General features: G+C 44.1%; 1 pseudogene; it reads right to left on the bottom strand.

The window, feature by feature from the left end:
- Nucleotides 1-16,103, bottom strand: part of LOC112074619 (calpain-1 catalytic subunit-like) — a 48,324-nt pseudogene that overhangs the window by 14,377 nt on the left and 17,844 nt on the right.

The following is a 16,103-nucleotide window of genomic DNA, read 5'->3' as shown; positions in this document are numbered from 1 at the left end:
GGGTTTGATCCAGAACGTGTCTAGAGTAACAGAGATAAGACAGAGTTATACTGGGGGGGTTGATCCAGAACGTGTCTGAGTAACACAGAGATAAGACAGAGTTATACTGGGGGGTTGATCCAGAACGTGTCTGAGTAACACAGAGATAAGACAGAGTTATACTGGGGGGGTTGATCCAGAACGTGTCTAGAGTAACACAGAGATAAGACAGAGTTATACTGGGGGGGTTGATCATAACGTGTCTAGAGTAACACAGAGATAAGACAGAGTTATACTGGGGGGGTTGATCCAGAACGTGTCTAGAGTAACACAGAGATAAGACAGAGTTATACTGGGGGGGTTGATCCAGAACGTGTCTAGAGTAACACAGAGATAAGACAGAGTTATACTGGGGGGGGTTGATCCAGAACGTGTCTAGAGTAAACAGAGATAAACAGAGTTATACTGGGGGGTTGATCCAGAACGTGTCTAGAGTAACAAGAGATAAGACAGAGTTATACTGGGGGGGTTGATCCAGAACGTGTCTAGAGTAACACAGAGATAAGACAAGTTATACTGGGGGGTTGATCCAGAACGTGTCTAGAGTAACACAGAGATAAGACATAGTTATACTGGGGGGTTGATCCAGAACGTGTCTGGAGTAACACGAGATAAGACAGAGTTATACTGGGGGGGTTGATCCAGAACGTGTCTAGAGTAACACAGAGATAAGACAGTGTTATACTGGGGGGTTTGATCCAGAACGTGTCTAGAGTAACACAGAGATAAGACAGAGTTATATTTATTATTATAATCACCATATAAGTTCAAAGATGAAAAAGCCTGGAAGGAGGAGAGATGACTAGAAACGATTCGGTTGGCCGTTTTATGTGTGGATTAATTGTCGGAGTAGAGGACATTGTGCATTTCAGGTAAAATAACAACTCAATGTTTATATTCCAGGACAAATTAGCTAGCAACAGCAAGCTAGCTAAATAGGACAAATTAGCTATCAAGTGCAAGCTAACTAGCTAAATTGCCATACATGTTTAATGCTTTTCGACCTGTCCCCAAATGAATGTCATTGGTTCAGAGATGGTTTTGATATTTTAACCTGCGTATCGTGATCGCGTTTGGTATGGGGGGACAAAATAAATGTATGCATGATAGCGCATGATGGGGCACGCGCGCAGCCGGTTTGGGTTCCGTGTTAGTGCCAGCCTCTGACTGAGGTGGTATGTAAACAGCTACGAAGAACACAGATGAGAACTCTCTAGGTAGATAGTGTGGTCTACAGTGTCAGGGTTGTGTGCGGAGAAGTATCGGAGTCAAGCGCAGGACACAGGTGTTGAGTGAAACCACAGTGTTTTACTCAAAATATATGCAAAAGTTCCACAAATGGAAATAATCATAAACACACACGTAATCATCACAACACCTAACGCACAAACAATCACGGACAAAACAGAAATGAAAGCCAGAGGGTTAAATAGGGAACATGATGGGGGAATTGAAACCAGGTGTGTATAAACAGACAAAACAAAACRAAACTGAAAAATAGATTGATGGTTACTAGAAAGCCGGCGACGTCGACCGCCGAACACCACCCGAACAAGGAGAAGGGCCGACTTCGGCGGAAGTCGTGACATACAGCTTATCATGAGATACTCTACCTCAGGTGAGCAATAGCTCGAGACTTCCTTAGATATCGTGCACCAGCTGTTATTTACAAAAATAGATAGTCTGCCGCCCCTTGTCTTACCAGACGCCGCTGTTCTATCCTGCTGGTACATCGTATAACCAGCCAGCTGTATCTTGATATTGTCGTCGTTCAGCCACGACTCCGTGAAGCATAAAATGTTACAGTTTTTATAGTCATAACATCGAGATTTCCAGGCTTATATTTCTATTTATTTGTTAATATTTTAGTAATTTAGCAGGTGACTGTGCTGGCCACTCCATTATAGACAGAATACCAGCTGACTGCTTCTTCCCTAAATAGTTCTTGCATAGTTTGGAGCTGTGCTTTAGGTCAATGTCCTGTTGTAGGAGGAAATCTGCTCCAATTAAGCGCTGTCCACAGGGTATGGCATGGCGTTGCAAAATGGAGTGATAGCCTTCCTTCTTCAAGATCCCTTTGACCCTGTACAAATCTCCCACTTTACCACCACCAAAGCACTCCCAGACCATCACATTGCCTCCACCAAGACAGATGGCTTCAAGCACTCCTCAAGCATCTTTTCATTTTTTCTGTCTCACGAATGTTCTTCTTTGTGATCTGAACACCTCAAACTTAGATTCATAACACTTTTTTCCAATCTTCCTCTGTCCAGTGTCTGTGTTCTTTTGCCCATCTTAATCTTTTCTTTTTATTAGCCAGTCTGAGATATGGCTTTTTCTTTGTAACTCTGCCTAGAAGGCCAGCATCCCGGAGTCGCCTCTTCACTGTTGACGTTGAGACTGGGGTTTTGAGGGTACTATTTAATGAAGCTGCCAGTTGAGGACTTGAGGCGTCTGTTTCTCAAACTAGACACTCTAATGTACTTGTCCTCTTGCTCAGTTGTGCACCGGGGCCTCCCACTCCTCTTTCTATTCTGGTTAGGGCCAGTTTGCACTGTTCTGTGAAGGGAGTAGTACACAGCGTTGTACGAGATCTTCAGTTTTTTGGCAATTTCTCACATGTAATAGCCTTCATTTCTCAGAACAAGAATAGACTGATGCGTTTCAGAAGACAGGTCTTTGTTTCTGGCCATTTTGAGTCTGTAATCGAACCCACAAATGCTGATACTCCAGATAATCAACTAGTCTAATGAAGGCCAGTTTTATTGCTTCTATAATCAGCACAATAGTTTTCAGCTGTTCTAACATAATTGCAAAAGGGTTTTCTAATGATCAATTAGCCTTTTAAAATGATAAACTTGGATTAGCTAACATAACGTGCCATTGGAACACAGGAGTGATGGTTGCTGATAACGGGCCTCTGTACACCTATGTAGATATTCCATAAACAAATCTGCCATTTCCAGCTACAATAGTAATTTACAACATTAACAATGTCTACACTGTATTTCTGATCAATTTTATGTTATTTTAATGGAGATTTTTTGTGTGCTTTTCTTTAAAAAACAAGGATATTTCTAAGTGACCCCAAACTTTGAACGGTAGTGTATGTAATAAATTATTATTATTATTATTAGCTGTTTGCCTAATTCTAATGAAGCCCGATGGAGGCCGAAACATATGATTAAAATATCAGGTTTGAACTGTGAGAGTCACTCAGCACTATTACTAGCTGATGGAATTACAGTAAGCCCACTCAGCACTATTACTAGCTGATTGAATTACAGTAAGCCCACTCAGCACTATTACTAGCTGATGGAATGTAACAGTACAGCCCACTCAGCACTATTACTAGCTGTTGAATTACAGTAAGCCCACACCGTCCAGCACTAATTACTAGCCTGATGGAATTACAGTAACCCACTCAGCCACTATACTAGCTGATGGAATTACGAGAACCCACTCAGCCCATATTACTAGCTGATGGAATTACAGTAACCCACTCAGCACTAGATGGACTGAGCGACTGAATTACAGTAAACCCAGTCTACCAGAAAAATCTCCATCCTCCATCTGTAGATGCAGGTCCTCTCTCTCAGTTGGATCCAACTCATCCCATTCTGGAGAACTGGACACATACAGGGACACAAGAACAGACCACTGATAAGAAACGGAGACCACCTAGAGGTTGGGCTGGAAACTAAGGGAATGGGTCATCCATTATGTGTTATGCAAGCTTCAGGATTGTGGTGACAATCTGGGGTTAGTCGTAGTGGTGTCGGTTGTACTAACCTGTGTTGTTCAGGATTGGGATATTGTGAAGTAGTGGGTCTGTAATGTAAGGCGTAGAGGTAGAGGAGACTCACTTGTCAGCTCCAGGCCCCAGTCCACTCCACCTGTCCCAGGGGTCCTCACCCTGATCAGCCCTCCACCTGACCCGTAGTCCACCTGCAACAGGACAGGTGGACAGATATCACTAACACTCACAGACACATACAACAACAATACACACATCTACATACTAAACACCACTACAGACACAGTCTACATACTGACAACACCACTAGACAGTCTACATACTGACAACACCACTAGACAGTCTACATACTCCACAACACCACCACCGAGACACAGTCTACATACTGACAACCACCACTAGAGACACAGTCTACATACTGACAACACCACTAGAGCACAGTCTACATACTGACAACACCACTAGAGACACAGTCACATACTGACAACACACTAGAGACACAGTCTAACACTACTGACAACACCACTAGAGACACAGTCTACATACTGACAACACACTAGAGACACAGTCACATACTACTGACAACACACTAGAGACACAGTCTACATACTGACAACACACTAGAGACACAGTCTACATACTGACAACACCACTAGAGACACAGTCTACATACTGACAACACCACTAGAGACACAGTCTACATACTGACAACACACCTAGACGACACCAGTCTACATACTGACAACACACTAAGACACAGTCTACATACTGCAACACCACTAGAGAACACAGTCTACATACTGACAACACCACCACGAGAACACAGTCTACATACTAACAACACACTAAGACACAGTCTACATACTACAACCACACTAGAAACACCAGCTCTACATACGACAACAGGCACTGAGACACAGTCCTAGCATACTGACAACACACCGACAAGCCTACATACTACAAACCACACTAGAGCACCACCAGTCTACATACTGACAACACACTGAGACACAGTCACATTCACTAACAACACACTAACACATCACATACTATACAACACCACTAGAGACACAGTCACAATACTGACAACACACAGCACACAGTCTACATACTGCACAACACCTAGCAGAACAGCTCACACTACTGCACACACACACTAAGACACAGGTCTACATACCAACAACACACTAGAGACACAGTCTACATACTGACCAACCACACTAGAGACACCAGTCCACATACTAACAACACAGAGACACAGTCTACATACTGCACAACACACCACCAGAAGACACAGTCCTTACATAACTGACACCAACCACACTAGAGACACAGCTCAACATACTGACAACACCACTCAGAACACAAGTCTACATACTGACACCACACACTAGAGACACACGTCTACATACTGACAACACACTACTAGACACCAGTCTATCATACTACAACCACCACTAGAGACACAGTCTACCATACTAACAACACACCAGAACACAGTCTACATACTAACACACACCAGAGACACAGTCTACATACTGACAACACACTAAGGACACAGTCTACACTAACTGACCCAATCACCACTAACACAGTCTACCATACTCAACAACACCACTAGACGACACAGTCCTACATTACTTGACAACACCACTAGAACCACAGTCATACATACTAACCCACACACACCCACTAGACAGTCTACATACTGACAACACACCATAGACACAGTCTACATACTGACAACACACTAGAGAACACCACTCTTACATACTGACAACACCACTAGAGACACGAGTCTACATCACTGACACACTACTCAGACACGTCTACATACTGCACAACACACTAGAGACACGTATCTACCATACTGACAACACACTAGAGACACAGCTCTTACATCACAACCACCACTAGAGACACAGTCTACATACTGACAACACACTAGAGACACAGTCTACATACTGACAACACACTAGAGACACAGCTCTCTACATACTAACACCACTAGAGACCACAGTCTCACATACTGACAACACCACTAGCAGACCACTAGACATACATACTGACAACACACTAAGACACAGTCTACATACTGACAACACACTAGAGACACGTCTCTACATACTGGTCAACCATCCTACAGACACAGACTCTACATACTGACAACACCACTAGAGACACCAGTCTACATACTGACAACACCACTAGAGACACAGTCTACATACTGACAACACACTAGAGACACAGTCTACATACTGGACAACACCACTAAGACACATCTAACTACTGACAACAACACCACTAGACACAGTCTACATACACAACACACTAGAGACACAGTCTTACAACTCACAACACACTAGAGACACAGTCTAACACACTGACAACACACTAGAGACACAGTCTACATACTGACACACACTAGAGACACAGTCTACATACTGACAACACACTAGAGACAGCATCTACATACTGACAACCACCACTAGAGACACAGTCTACATACTGACAACACACTAGAGACACAGTCTACATTACTAAACACACTAGAGACACAGTCTACATACTGACAACACACTAGAGACACAGTCTACATACTGACAACACACTAGAGACACAGTCTACATACTGACAACCCACTAGACACATCACAACTGACAACACACTAGAGACACAGTCTACATACTGACAACACACTAGAGACACAGTCTAAACTGACAACACACTAGAGACACAGTCTACTACTGACAACACACTAAGAGACACAGTTACATACTACAACACCACCTAAGAACACAGTCTACATACTGACAACCACACTAGAGACACAGTCTACATACTGAACAACACACTAGAGACACAGTCTACATACAGACAACACACTAGAGACCAGTCTACATACTGACAACACCACTAGACGACCACAGTCTACTATAACACCACTAGAGACACAGTCTACATACTAACACCACTAGAGACACAGTCTACATTTACAACACCACTAGAGACACAGTCTACATACTAACAACACACTAGAGACACAGTCTACATACTGACAACACCACTAGACACAGTCTACATACTGACAACACCACTAGAACACAGTCTACAATACTGACAACACCACTAGAGACACAGTCTACATACTGACAACACCACTAGAGACACAGTCTACATACTGACAACACACTAGACACACAGTCTCACATACCTGACAACACACTAGAACACAGGACTTGTAAGACCTCTGACCAGCAGGTGCTAAAACAGGTCTGATAACCTGAAGACCCAGAACATGAGTCACCAGACCCCATAGAACCAGGCGTTTCCTCGTCAGGTAATTAAACCTACCTGCTTGAGGCCGGTGACTGAGTAAGCATGTCCTTTCACCAGCTTCTTGAACTGACAGACTCCAGTCAAAGGCACTGGTTATCTGTAGTCACGAGATGTAATTAGAAAAATACAAGATACATGATGCATCTTGAATCAGTGTATCTTATTGGATGAATTGACATTTATGCTTTGTGTGGAGCTGATTAGAACCACGCTCTCTGCAATGAGGAATTTCCCCTTGTGTCATAATGGTTAAGATTCACATCCAACCAGTTATACTATGTCATGCAAGTTCATATAATGTTATACTATGTTAAAGCTATGTTATGACTATTCAAGTTCACGATGATGTTGTTTCAAATCCAAATGTTATTATAAAAGCCCTTCTTACATCAGGCTGATATCTCAAAGTGCTGTACAGAAACCCAGCCTAAAACCCCAAACAGCAAGCAATGCAGGTGTAGAAGCACGGTGGCTAGGAAAAACCCTAGAAAAGGCCAGAACCTAGGAAGAACCTAGAGAGGAACCAGGCTATCGAGGGTGGCCAGTCCTCTTCTTGGCTGTCGGCGCGGGTGGAGATTATAACAGACCATGGCCAAGATTTTTCAAATGTAGGAACATCAAACTAACTGTCCCTGCTGTTTTCCAGACCGCCCCATACCAGGAGGACCAGGGAAGGCGGGACTCACGTCGCATGGAGCAGCCCAGCAGTGAGCCTCTGTCCAGGGCTTGCTGATGATCCTTACAGGTCCCGTGGACTTCCGAGATCGCACATCCAGAGACATCACCGGTGAACGTCCTCAAAACCTCTGTGGTACTGCCTCCAGACAGCCTCGTAGGAACCATTCAGCCTGACGCGGAGAAGCACAGGATACACATCACTTATCAGGTCAGCATTCATCAACTAGAAGCAATTTCAACAGGGATAAACCTCTGTATGCACTAGCCTACGCTGTCTCACTGCATGTACATGGGCCCTGGATAAAAGTAGTGCACTTAATAGAGAACAGAGCGCCGATTGGGACGAAACCCAAGGGCCTTTGTTGACATACTTGGAGTAGGCCTTCTCCAGCAGGGCGCTCCAGAACTCATTGCCCTCGGCTGAGTGAACAAACATGAGCTCTCCATCCTTCGTCGGCAGCCGGTCATCAATCACCACGTCCACCCACTCACCAAACTGCCAGAACTGAAGACAGAGAGACAGAATGTTTTTTTTTTATAGCAACTTCAGCTGGATAGGAAAACACTGAACGCAGCTGTCTCCTGGAACCTAGGGTAGGTCTCAATTTAAAAAAAAAATGGTGACTTCCTTAAAATGCTACCTCAAAGGGCAGCATTCTTGTGGATTGAGACTGACCCTAGTCTCACAAGCCAATGTAGACCACACAAGTAGTAATTATATGGTATTATTGTTTATCTGATGAACACATCCAGCAGGGTTGTGAACGTTTAAACAAAATTCAGATCCTTAATGTTAAGAAAAATCCCTGACGGAAAAAAATATGTATTTTTTCCCAACACAAAATTAAAATCCCTGCTCTTTCTCTTCACTAATGAGGCCAGAGTGTGTTCAGTCTTTGGTCTGTTGCCTGTAAAATATCCTAGCCTATTCATTGATGGTAGGCCCTGCTTTACTGAAGTTGCATGACATTGCAAGCCAAGAAATTGCGAAATATAGAATTCCAATGCTGATAGATAGGGTTAGTGCACAGTTCTGTCTGTCTGGTGGCTGACCTGCCTATACTGATAGATAGACCTAGTGCACGGATCTGTCTGGTGGCTGACCTGTCTATACTGATAGATAGACCTAGTGCCCGGTTCTGACTGTCTGTCTGGTGGCTGGTGGCAGGCACCAGGCAGGCAGCAGGCAGGCAGCAGGCAGGCACCAGGCAGGCAGCTCAAGATTATTTGATTGACAGTTCTGGTCGTCTAGTGATGGAAGTTAGTCCCACTTCAGAAGTGGCATTCCTTAACAAACTAGTGCCCATTCAGAGGCAGTTCTAAACTATCTCCAGAGAAGGTTTTGTGTCTGCATTTAGAAAGTCGTAGTGTACACTTAAAGCCAATTTATGCCTGATCCGAGGCTCTGTACTGCATCGCCGTGCTCCTCCCAAATTGTGTAAGAATGCGCAGGGCTCCATATACAGTATCTCCGTATTGACATGATTGGTTGACGGTAGGTGAGGGGGCGGGAGGTCGTGTATAAACACAAACTCACTTCCTTGACAACTACCTTCACAACAGCGCTGCGCTGCGAAGTGCAATAAGTACGAATAGCCTGCCTTCTGCACAGGCAGTATCACCGTAAATACTGCACAGACAACACAGACGTCGGAATTGACCAAGCAGCACCTTTTACAGACAAACAAACATGCTGTAGCCGAAGTGATTTCAAGAGAATATGACTGCAGTACATATAACGTCAATGCCCGGGACTAAACGTTAAGCAAAAWTGGCAATTTGTCACAACTACATGGAGACTGTGATAACACGGGTTGTATGTTTCGTCACATTACCTGTTTTTGGAACATTCGTTTTAGACTGATGCAAATGACTTTCTACTCATTGCATCCTCATTGGGCGCTGATTAAGATTTGGTCTAAAAGTCATTACTATGGCTTGAAACACGATAACATTTCTAAAGAAGACAAAATAATTAGTATGATTTTAGATAGCTAACGTTAGCATTGCTAGCTATTTGTTTAACGAAGTTTGCTAGCAATGACAACATTTCCATTAGTCTCAAGTAAATTTGACGACATGATACTGATTGCAAAGCTGTTTCCTACTAAATATGATCAATGTCATCGTATTTTCCAGGCGACTATTGTGTAATTTAGACAAAACAGTCATTAGCCCCGTTCAGAATGACTGGGGCGTATCATGACTTTAGGGCAACCACTATATGGCGGAGGGCGTCTTGGATAACGTTCATAACAATGGCAATGACGCTACCGAATGGCGGAGGACGTCTTGAGAACGTTCATAACGAAATGGCATGACGCGACAGAATGGCGGAGGCGTCTTGAGAACGTTCATAAACAATGGCATGACGCGACCAGACATGGCGGAGGGTGCTTGAGAACGTTCATAACAATGGCATGACGCGCCCGAATGGCGGAGGACGTCTTGAGAACGTTCATTCAACAATGGCATGAACGCGCCCGAATGGCGGAGGACGTCTTGAGAACGTTCATAAACAATGGCATGACGCTACCGGAATGGCGGAGGGTGTCTTGGAGAACGTTCATAACAATGGCATGAACGCGACCGAATGGGCGGAGGGCGTCTTTGAGAACGTTCATAACGATGGCATGACGCGGACCGAATGGCGGGAGGGTGTCTTAGAGAACGTTTCATAACAATGGCATGACGCGCCCCCGAAAAATGGACGGGGACGTCTTTGAGTAACGTTCATAGACAATTGGCATACGCGCTCCGAATGGCGGAGGGTGTCTTGGAGAATCGTTGCATAACAATGGCAATGACGCGCCCAAAATGGCGGAGTGGCGTCTTTGAGAACGTTCATGAACGATGAGCATGAGCGACCCCGTAATGGCGGAGGGCGCTCTCTGAGCAACGTTCATTAACACGACTGGCATGAACGCGAACCTTGATGGCGGAGGGGTGGTCCTGAGAACGTTCATAACGATGGCATGACGTGACCGAATGGCATACGTTCAACCTATGAATATAGTCACTGAATAAGTGTTTCACTTCAAAGTCTATTGATTATCCCTGTTCAACTCTGTAGTCTGGTCTCCTTCATCACCGGCAGTTACCATACCCGGTCTGCTAGGTGGTTGCTATGTTACCATACCGGTCTGCTAGGTGGTTGCTATGTTACCATACCCGGTCTGCTAGGTGGTTGCTACTTAAAGTCTTAAAGTACCCAGGACATTTACAGTATTAGACAAGACTGCCTTCTCTTCTTGTGCACTAGACACATGAAATAGTCTACAATCCATGTTTCATCTAGATATGTTAGTACCACTGAATTAATTTAAAATATTGATGAGAGACTCTGTTACAGGGGAGTGTAAATGCTTTTTTTTTAGGCTGGATCATGTTGGTGTGTTTTAATTCTGTAATGTATTGATTGTTGCTGCCTTCTTGGTCAGGTCTCCCTTGAAAAAGAGACTCTGGGTCTCAATGGGCTTTTCCTGGTTAAATAAAGGTTAAATAATTTTTGGGGAAACGGACTCAAAGAAGGTCCATTATGGGTCGATCATTTCAGCAAACAAGGGAATAATAAAGGTTATTGAATTGAATATAATTGCCTTGCAGATGGCCCTAAAGGATGCTATAACCCTGCAGGTGTGTTTGTAATCTGACAGGAGGGAGATGTGTGTGGTCGTACCTGAAAGTGGAAGATCCCAGCGTAGTCCTCTTGGAAGGACTGACCATGWGGGACCACTCGGTGGAGCAGCCTCTCATTGAGGGTTAGAGAGGCTATGGCTGCTAGGAGCCAGCAATCCTGCCCCTGAGCAAGGAAGTTAACCCACTGTTCCCGCGGGTGTTGAAGACATGGATGTGTCGATTAAGGCACCCCCCCCCCCCCCCCCCGCACCTCTCTCATTCAGAGGTGTTGGTTAAATGCAGAAGACACATTTCAGTTGAAGACATTCAGTTGTACAACTGACGAGGTATCCCCCTTTCCCTTTAGTTGATTAGTAGGGAGAGGCGTGTCATTGGTTTGAAAGCTGATGTTAGTCAGTAATAGGGTCAGTATAGGTAGTTATAGGGTCCAGTTATAGGGTCAGTTAGGGCAGTAATAGGGTCAGTTATGGTCAGTTATAGGTCAGTTATAGGGTCAGTTATAGGGTCAGTAATAGGGTCAGTTAATAGGTCAGTTATAGGGTCAGTTTATAGTGTCAGTTATAGGGTCAGTTATAGGGTCAGTTATAGGGTCAGTTATGGGGTCAGTTATGGGGTCAGTTATAGGGTCAGTTATAGGGTCAGTTATAGGATCAGTTATAGGTCAGTTATAGGGTCAGTTATAGGGGTCAGTTATAGGGTCAGTTATAGGGTCGTTATAGGGTCAGTATAGGGTCGTTATAGGGCCAGTTTAGGGTCAGTTATAGGGCCAGTTATAGGGTCAGTTATAGGGCCAGTTATAGGGTCTGTTGTAGGGCCAGTTATAGGGTCAGTTATAGGGTCAGTTTATGGGTCAGTTAACGGCTCAGTTATAAATGGTCAGTTAACGGGTCAGTTATAGGGTCAGTTAACGGGTCAGTTATAGGGTCAGTTATATGGTCAGTTAACGGTCAGTTAACGGGTCAGTTATAGGGTCCGTTATAGGGTCAGTTAACGGGTCAGTTATAGGGTCAGTTTAGGGCCAGTTATAGGGTCAGTAACAGGTCAGTTATAGGGTCAGTAATAGGGTCAGTTATAGGGTCAGTTATGGGTCAGTTAACGGGCCAGTTATAGGGTCAGTTAACGGGTCAGTTATAGGGGTCGTTATAGGGTCCGTTATAGGGCCAGTTATAGGGCCAGTTATAGGGTCAGTTAGAGGTCAGTTATAGGGTCAGTTTAACGGTCAGTTATAGGTCAGTTAATAGGGCCAGTTATAGGGTCAGTTATGGGTCAGTTATAGGGTCAGTTATGGGGTCAGTTAACGGGTCAGTTAATAGGTCAGTTAACGGGTCAGTTATAGGGTCAGTTAAACGGGTCAGTTATAGGGTCAGTTATGGGGTCAGTTATAGGGCCAGTTATAGGTCAGTTATAGGGTCAGTTATAGGGGTCAGTATGTTATACTACACACACAGATCACATTGATCCAACGAGGTTGACCACCAGTGTTGTTGTTTACGCCGTGGACCCATAATACACTGCAGGACCGTTGTATTCCTACTTCCTTGTCTATAAAGCAGCGTGCCTGCCCTGTCACTGCAGCTGCTGCTATGGCTGGCATGTGTTGGGGACAAGAAGAAACAGACACTCAGGTTGATCAGTGTCGTATGACCTGTGTTGGTGTGTATTGCTGACACAGTTATATATTGCCAATCTAGACTATAGCAATGGCTGTCACACCCTTCAGCTGCCACTGTGACTGGCCTGTGTGGCAGACTGGCAGTGTGGAACCGTAGAGACAGTTAAAAAGGAACCTCTCAGTCAGTCCAGTAGAGACAGGAACAGGAAGGAACCTCTCAGTCTGACCAGTGCAGCTTTTGACACAGTCTTCCTCTGACCACTTCCTAGATGTGCCACTTTTTACCTCAGTTGCATATGTTCTAGAATTGCTAGAAAAACTAGAAGCCTCAGTAACAGAAATGCTGTAAATGTACTGTAAATGTACTGTACTGTTAATGTACTGTAAATGTAATGTACTGTAAATGTACTGTAAATGTAATGTACTGTAAATGTACTGTAAATGTAATTTACTGTAATGTACTGTAATGTAAATGTACTGTAAATGTATGTATGTAATGTACTGTAAATGTACTGTACTGTAACATGTATGTACTGTAAATGTAATGTAATGTACTGTAAATGTACTGTAAATGTACTGTAAATGTAAATTACTGTAAATGTACTGTAAATGTACTGTAATACTGTAAATGTAATGTACTGTAAATGTACTTCCAGGTCAATTTAATTGTTGATTTGTCAGAAGATCAATATGAAAAATACAGTCCCTCACTTCCAGTCAGTTAGTTTTACCAGAGTCTAATCCAGTCCTCCCTTTCCTTCCCTCCAGGAGCTGACAGATGCCCCTCAGTTATCCTGGAGGGAGCTACCAGAACAGACATCTGCCAGGGAGAGGGGTGAGTCCTCAGTTCATCCTGGAGGAGCTACCATCTCATCTTTGTAAACCCCAACGGTCTACTAGTACTACCTGAAAGGCTCTTTGTTAACCCCCAACGGTCTACTAGTACTACCTGAAAGGCTCTTGTTAAACCCCCCGGTCTACTAGTACTACCTGAAAGGCTCTTTACTAAACCCCAACGGTCTACTAGTACTACCTGAAAGGCTCTTTGCTAAAACCCCCAATGGTCTACTAGTACTACCTGAAAGACTCTTTGTAAACCCCAACGGTCTACTAGTACTACCTGAAAGCTCTTTAACTAAACCCCCAACGGTCTACTAGTACTACCTGAAAGGCTCTTTGCTAAACCCCCAACGTCTACTAGTACTACCTGAAAGGCTCTTTACTAAACCCTCAACGGTCTACTAGTACTACCTGAAAGGCTCTTGCTAAACCCCCAACGGTCTACTAGTACTACCTGAAAGGCTCTTTGCTAAACCCCAACGGTCTACCTAGTACTACCTGAAAGGCCTTTGCTAAACCCCCAACGGTCTACTAGTATACCTGAAAGGCTCTTTGCTAAACCCCAACGGTTTACTAGTACTACCTGAAAGGCTCTTTGCTAAACCCCCAACGTCTACTAGTACTACTGAAAGGCTCTTTGCTAAACCCCAACGGTCTACTAGTACTACTGAAAGGCTCTTTGCTAAACCCCAACGGTCTACTAGTATACCTGAAAGGCTCTTTGCTAACCCCAACGGTCTACTAGTACTACCTGAAGGCTCTGTTAAACCCCAACGGTCTACTAGTACTACCTGAAGGCTCTTTGCTAAACCCCCAACGGTCTACTAGTATACCTGAAGGCTCTTGCTAAACCCCAACGGTCTACTAGTACTACCTGAAAGGCCTTTGTTAAACCCAACGGTCTACTAGTCTACTGACAGGCTCTTTGCTAAACCCCCAACGGTCTACTAGTACTACCTGAAAGGCTCTTTGCTAAACCCCAACGGTCTACTAGTACTACCTGAAAGGCTCTTTGCTAAACCCCAAACGGTCTACTAGTACTACCTGAAAGGCTCTTTGCTAAACCCCCAACGGTCTACTAGTAGTACCTGACAGGTCTTTGCTAAACCCCCAACGGTCTACTAGTACTACCTGAAAGGCTCTTTGCTAAACCCCCAACGGTCTACTAGTACTACCTGAAAGGCTCTTTGCAAACCCCCAACGGTCTACTAGTACTACCTGAAAGGCTTCTTGTTAAACCCCAACGGTCCTACTAGTACTACCTGAAAGGCTCTTTCTAAACCCCCAACGGTCTACTAGTACTACCGAAGGCTCTTTGCTAAACCCCAACGGTCTACAGAGTACTTGGCTGTGCAAGATGACTGAACACGCATATTTACATATACAATGTGGTCATTTGCAGAGACGCTCTTATCCCGAGCGAACTTACAGTCAGTGCATTCAATGTCAGGTAGCTAGGTACTGCCTTCCTTCTCTCCTCTCTCTGGTATTTACAACCGGATGTACTGATGTGGTATTTACAAACCAGGATGTACTGATAGTGGTATTACACACCAGGAATGTACTGAATAGTGGTATTTACAACCAGGATGTGCTGATAGTGGTATTTACAACCAGGATGTACTGATAGTGGTATTTACAACCAGGATGTGCTGATAGTGGTATTTACAACCAGGATGTAACTGATAGTGGTATTTAGCAACCAGGATGTGGATAGTGGTATTAAACCAGGATGTGCCGATAGTGGTATTTACAACCAGGATGTGCTGATAGTGGTATTTACAACCAGGATGTACAGATAGTGGTATTTACAACCACCAGGATGTGCCGATAGTGGTATTTACAACCAGGATGTGCCGATAGTGTATTTACACCACCAGGATGTGCCGATAGTGGTATTTACAACCAGGATGTGCCGATAGTGGTATTTACAACCAAGGATGTGCCGATAGTGGTATTTACAACCAGGATGTGCCGATAGTGGTATTTACAACCAGGAATGTGCCGATAGTGGTATTTACAACCAGGATGTGCCGATAGTGGTATTTACAACCAGGATGTGCCGATAGTGGTATTTACAACCAGGATGTGCCGATAGTGGTTATTTACAACCCAGGATGTGCCGATAGTGGTATTTACAACCAGGATGTACCGGATAGTGGGTATTTTACAACCAGGATGTGCAGATAGTGGTAATTT

This window comes from Salvelinus sp. IW2-2015, unplaced genomic scaffold (assembly GCF_002910315.2).
Source record: "Salvelinus sp. IW2-2015 unplaced genomic scaffold, ASM291031v2 Un_scaffold2720, whole genome shotgun sequence".
NCBI lineage: Eukaryota > Metazoa > Chordata > Actinopteri > Salmoniformes > Salmonidae > Salvelinus > Salvelinus sp. IW2-2015.
This window is presented reverse-complemented; position numbering and strand designations above follow the sequence as displayed.